The sequence below is a fragment of the Chiloscyllium punctatum genome, chromosome 8 (assembly GCF_047496795.1).
Source record: "Chiloscyllium punctatum isolate Juve2018m chromosome 8, sChiPun1.3, whole genome shotgun sequence".
Taxonomy (NCBI): domain Eukaryota; kingdom Metazoa; phylum Chordata; class Chondrichthyes; order Orectolobiformes; family Hemiscylliidae; genus Chiloscyllium; species Chiloscyllium punctatum.
In genome coordinates, this window is record NC_092746.1 from 93911662 (window position 1) to 93917661 (window position 6000).

At 43.2% G+C, this 6000-nt stretch overlaps 1 long non-coding RNA gene across 1 annotated transcript in view; it reads left to right on the plus strand.

Annotated features, from left to right (window-relative positions):
• LOC140480763 (uncharacterized) overlaps positions 1-4433 on the plus strand; it is an 80598-nt gene extending 76165 nt beyond the window's left edge. The window contains exon 3 of the long non-coding RNA XR_011961398.1: positions 3963-4433. This is a non-coding gene — a long non-coding RNA (uncharacterized lncRNA). The remainder of the gene's footprint in view (positions 1-3962) is intronic.
• Positions 4434-6000: the final 1567 nt, after the last annotated feature.

The following is a 6000-nucleotide window of genomic DNA, read 5'->3' on the forward strand; positions in this document are numbered from 1 at the left end:
TCCTTGAGTCGCAGGTGGATAGGATAGTGAAGAAGGTGTTTGGTATGCTTTCCTTTATTGGTCAGAGTATTGAGTACAGGAGTTGGGAGGTCATGCTGTGGCTGTACAGGATATTGGTTAGGCCACTGTTGGAATATTGCGTGCAATTCTGGTCTCCTTCCTATCAGAAAGATGTTGTGAAACCTGAAAGGGTTCAGAAAAGATTTACAAGGATGTTGCCAGGGTTGGAGGATTTGAGCTATGGGGAGAGGATGAATAGGATGGGGCTGTTTTCCCTGGAGCGTCGGAGGCTGAGGGGTGACCTTATCGAGGTTTACAAAAGTATGAGGGGCATGGATAGGATAAATAGACAAAGTCTTTTCCCTGGGGTGGGAGAGTCCAGAACTAGAGGGCATAGGTTTAGGGTGAGAGGGGAAAGATATAAAAGGGACCTAAGGGGCAACTTTTTCACGCAGAGGGTGGTACATGTATGGAATGAGCTGCCAGAGGGAGTGGTGGAGGCTGGTACAATTGCAACATTTAAGGGGCATTTGGATGGGCATATGAATAAGAAGGGTTTAGAGGGATATGGGCCGGGTGATGGCAGGTGGGTCAAGATTGGGTTGGGTTATCTGGTCGGCATGGACGGGTTGGACCGAAGAGTCTGTTTCCATGCTGTACATCTCTGTAACTCTGTGACTCTGTGACACTCACCCCAACACTGGTGTCCTCCCACTGGCTCTGTAATTCCCACTTGCCACCAACACTGGCCTCCTCCCACTAGCTCTGTAGTCTCCACTCATCCCAACACTGACTTTCTCTCACTGGATCTGTACTCCCCACTCACCCACAACACTGGCTTTCTCTCACTGGATCTGTACTCCTGGGCTTCTGCAACATTTGGAGATGTTTATTATGAGCCAGCCCCCAGTTTAGTTTCTCATTCTGAACCCAGTAGTTTGGATGGTTCCACTCCAGTGCAATTAACTCCACCACCAGCCCACCCCCTCTCCTCCCCCTACCATCCACCACCTACTCCATGTTTTCTTCTCCCGAATCTTCATTAGATTCTACCCATCATATTGACAATGAACCACATCCAAATCTTCCCCTTTCTCTCACATATTACCTTATGGTCTCTAATCTATCTGACTCTTTCTTTAGTGCTCCTCTTGATCTTTATGTACTTACGAGACACCTTTGGGTTGTCCTTGATTTTATTTGCCAATGATTTTCATGCCCACTATTGACTTTCCTGCCTTCCTTTCTTTTAAATTTTAAAATTTGTCTTCAACTACATGATGGTCCTAATTTGGTGGGCACTGGCTTGGAGGACCGAAGGGCCTTTTCCTGCGCTGTATTGTTCCTAGATTTTTGTTCTTGGTATGTGCCAAATGCATCGTTTCGGGGTGATCCAGATTATACCAATCTGGGATTGTGCCATTAGACTGGGGTTATACTAGTTTCATGATATGGAAATGTAGAAGGGGAATCCTGCTCGTGAAAAGGTGATTCGGGAGCAGGATGTCTGATGTTAATCAGGCTGAGCTTCTGGACTGCTTCTGAACAAGCCATCTTGCAAACCCAGGGAAGAGGGTTCTACAGTGGGGTGGGATTGGGGTAAGAGGGAGGGAATGTTGGCAGAGATCAGTGATGATGGTTTGAGTTTGAAGAGATCTGCTGAATGAAGCACAATGTTTGAAAGTGACTGAAAAAGTTGCAATATACTTAGGCCATTCCTGAGTTGGCAATTTAAAAAGCAGAAACTAAAGATTGCCAGGAATGGTCTGACCTTTAAACATCTAAAAAGCAACTTAGAAGCAGCAGCATCCGGAGTTTCTGGGAGCGGTTTGCCCCTGGACTGCCCTTGTCACTGTAGCAGTGTTGTTCACAGACAAAATGGGAGTATAGGATTAGCACCAAATCGCAGAGTATGTGGGCATTTTTCTAAACCCAGTGAACCTGTCTCTCTGAGGCTCTAACAACCCTCTAGGTATAAACATCTCTCCATTTCTGTGACTTTGGTTCAGTGGCAAGGTTCATGACTGAGAAGCTGTTTCTTTCAGTTTGCTCCTGATTCCAGGGCATGTTATGAGACTATAGTGCAATAAGACTGTGATATTAACCAGCTGGCTATTTAAGAGACCCAGACTCTGGAGAGATTCCTCTGTTTGCTTTGAACAATGTCCCAGTCACCAATTATCTATCAACTAATGCAACTCAAATTTGGCATAACTGATCACTTAGCCAACTTACTGTGTACAAGCTGGCTGCTATGATTGTTCATTCATATAACAACAAAGATAATGGGTAAAGTTGTCATAGTCTTACCACAGGGCTGCTTTCTTACTAGAGAAATGAAACAATAACTGCATATTGAAAATACAATAGTTTATTGCCTCTGAACCCACAAAAATCACAACGTTAATTATTTCCTCTTATACACTGTCTTGTCCTCCAAGATGAACATTTGACAAGTGAATAATATTCAGCATTCATTGCTTATGCAATTGGGAAAGCAAATCTTAGCAGGACTTATACACGTAATGGTAAGGTCCCGGGGAGTGTTGCTGAACAAAGAGACCTTGGAGTGAAGGTTCATAGCTCCTTGAAAGTGGAGTCACAGGTAGATAGGATAGTGAAGAAGGCATTTGGTACACTTTCTTTTATTGGTCAGAGTATTGAGTACAGGAGTTGGGAGGTCATGTTGCGTCTGTACAGGACATTGGTTAGGCCGCTGTTGGAATATTGCGTGAAATTCTGGTCTCCTTGCTATTGGAAAGATGTTGTAAAACTTGAAAAGGTTCAGAAAAGATTTACAAGGATGTTCCCAGAGTTGGTGGATTTGAGCTACAGGGAGAGGCTGAACAGGCTGGGGCTATTTTCCCTGGAGCGTCAGAAGCTGAGGGGTGACTTTATAGAGGTTTACAAAATTATGAAGGGCATGGATAGGATAAATAGGCAAAGTCTTTTCCTTGGTGTGGGGGAGTCCAGAACTAGAGGGCATAGGTTTAGGGTGAGAGGGAAAAATATAAAAGAGACCTAAAGGGCAACTTTTTCACACAGAGGGTGGTACGTGTATGGAATGAGCTGCCAGAGGAAGTGGTGGAGGCTGGTACAATTGCAACATTTAAGAGGCATTTGGATGGGTATATGAATAGGAAGGGTTTGGAGGGATATGGGCCGGGTGCTGGCAGGTGGGACTAGATTGGATTGGGATATCTGGTCGGCATGGACAGGTTGGACCGAAGGGTCTGTTTCCATGCTGTACATCTCTGACTCTATGACCCTAATAAAAATTATTGCATGTATCAATTTCTCACAAACCTTAATGCCCCTCCCCACCTGCAGGAATCTATCACATGCCTCACTTTTACAGATCTTTGCAATGTAGGTTTTAATTCTGATTAACTCAACAGTGGTTGGGAACTCAAGTATTTATTTATCAAAATATTGTGCTATGATTTGGCAGTTCATGAATTGGCTTGATGGTAACATTTCATGGTCTGTGCTGCTCCTTAGTGGACATGAAGCTGCATTACAATATTCTGGTCCAGTCCCTTCTCCCGTAGAGGGCAATGTTTTTACTTCCAAATGTTTTCCGACTGCCCTGCCTGAGTCTCTGGAACTGTTGTTTAAATCATGTGTATCACACCTAAAATCTAACTAGGTTCAGTTACTGATCTGTTCATCATTTAGTTAAAACATTGCTTCAGAAATCGTATAAGTATTTTCTTATCATTTCAGAAATGTTTCAGTTTGAGGATTGGGAACTGCTGTAATCGTGAACGTTGAACAGAGTTTGTATTCAGTTTGTATTAGCCACAACTTGGAAATTGATATTCCAGACTTTACAGGTTCTTTCTGCACTGTTAGCACAAATTCTCCTAACAAAACAAAGTGCAGTTCTTCATAACCTGTGTTCCATTCTGTGGAACAGTTATATTATGCTCAAACCTCTAAATCTGTTTCTCTCTCCACAGATGCTGCCAGACATTTCTCCAGAATTCTGTTTTTGTCCCAGTTGGATCAATCTCCTCACAGGGCAGTCCTGCCATCTCCAGTATCAGCTGAATGAACCTCTGTGGCACACTCTCTATAGTTTGTAGGTGGCAAGACCGATCCTCCAGGTGTGGTCTCAAAGTCCTATACAAACACAATAAGACATATCCCTACTTCTGAATTCAAATCCTATTAAATGAAGGCTAATATAACATTTGCCTTACTAATTGCTTGTGTTGTGTGTGATGCTGTCTCCTGCCTGACCTGCTGTGCTTTTCCAGCACCACTCTGAACTCTGGTCTCCAGCATCTGCAGTCCTCACTTTCTCCTAATTGTTTGTGTCAAAAAGTGTGGCACTGGAAAAGCACAGCAGCATCAGTGGAGCAGGAGATACGATGTTTCAGATGTAAGCTCTTCATCAGGAATGTGGGGTGGAGCAGCTGAGTGATAAATAGAAGGGTGGGATGGGGCTGGGGGGCAAGGTAGCTGGGAAGGCTTTGAAGGTAGAAGGAAAGTGGGGGGGTTAACGGGAATAGGTCGGAGGGAAGGGGGAAGCAGATAGATGGGAAGAAAGATGGAAAGGTAGGACAGTTCAAGTGGGTGGTGGTGAGTTGGAGCGTTGAATCTAGGATGAGGTGGGGGGGGGGAAAGGGGAGATGAGGAACCTGGTGGAATTGAAGTTGATGCCATGATGTTGGAGGATCCCATGGCGGAAGATGTGTTCTTTCTCCAGGTGTTGGGTGGCTTGGATTTGGCAGTGGAGGAGGCCCAGGACTTGCATGTCCTTGCCAGAGTGGGAGGGGGAGTTGAAGTGTTTGGCCACAGGGTGCTGAGGTTGTTTGGTGCGTGTGTCCTGGAGATGTTCCCTAAAACATTCTGTGAGTTGGTGTCCTGCCCCCCTGCTGTAGAGACCACATTGAGAGCAAGGGACATAGTAGATGCTTGTATATTGCTTGAGTAACTTGTATACTTTATTAGCTGGTGACACCCAGATCCCTTTGTACATCCACAGTTCCTAATATATCACTATTTAAATCATACTTGTGAGGAATGGAGTCCAGGATCAGAAGGCGGACACCCCAACTTGAGGGTATCACTGGGATCAATTAGCCACATGCATTGGGAACATTGTGCTTGTCTGGATAAGGGGGCTTGTCTAGTAATGAAGATGATCTGAAGGGTCACTGGACTCGAAATGTTAACTGTTCTCTCTTCACAAATGCTATTAGACTTGGTGTATTTCTCCAGTAAATTCTACTTCTGTTCTCAAAGAGCATTGGTGTGGCTCAATTTCACTTAGAGAGATCAGGGAATTAATTTTTTTTGCTTTGAGGAAAGCTCCATAGAGTGGGAAAGGTTTTGTTTTTTGGATCTCAGAGGCCCTGGTTGACATTAAATATATGAAACCATTTCACTTGAAGCAAATGGCTAGTTTAGAATTATTAGAAGGGTTTTAGTTTGAAAATTCCAGACTAGTAGTGTTTGATTAGAACCCTGATAGGGTTATTTGAATGTGAGAAACTCTGAACTCAGTATCTGTCTAATCAAAAAAAGGCTGTCAAACTCTCAGGACTGGAATTGTTTTTAAAAAAAGCTATATTAAACTTATATGTTGCTGAAAGGCATTTTTTTCTGGTCTTTGAGTACTGTAGTGGGATGGTTTGGGATGGATGGATGGATTAAATTTTTAATGTGTTTCAAAGTCTTTCAAAATATGCTTTAAGTAAATAGCTTGGTTAATTTGATTCTACATTCTTTCATGCAATAAACGTCTGTTAATTTTAAAACCTGGATTCACAGTATTCTGCGCTTGTGTTTTAGTGAAAGACCATCTCATTAAATAAAAAGATTTCAGTTTGGGATCTAATTTGTCTTGATCCCAACTCATGTTATTACTGGACATGTTCCCTCCCCTATCTCCATAGATCTGTTAACATTGCTTCACTTAGGTGCTGATCCAATATCCTTTTGAAAACATTAATTGTATTTGTTTCCATGGCAACATCCCCATTTTGAACA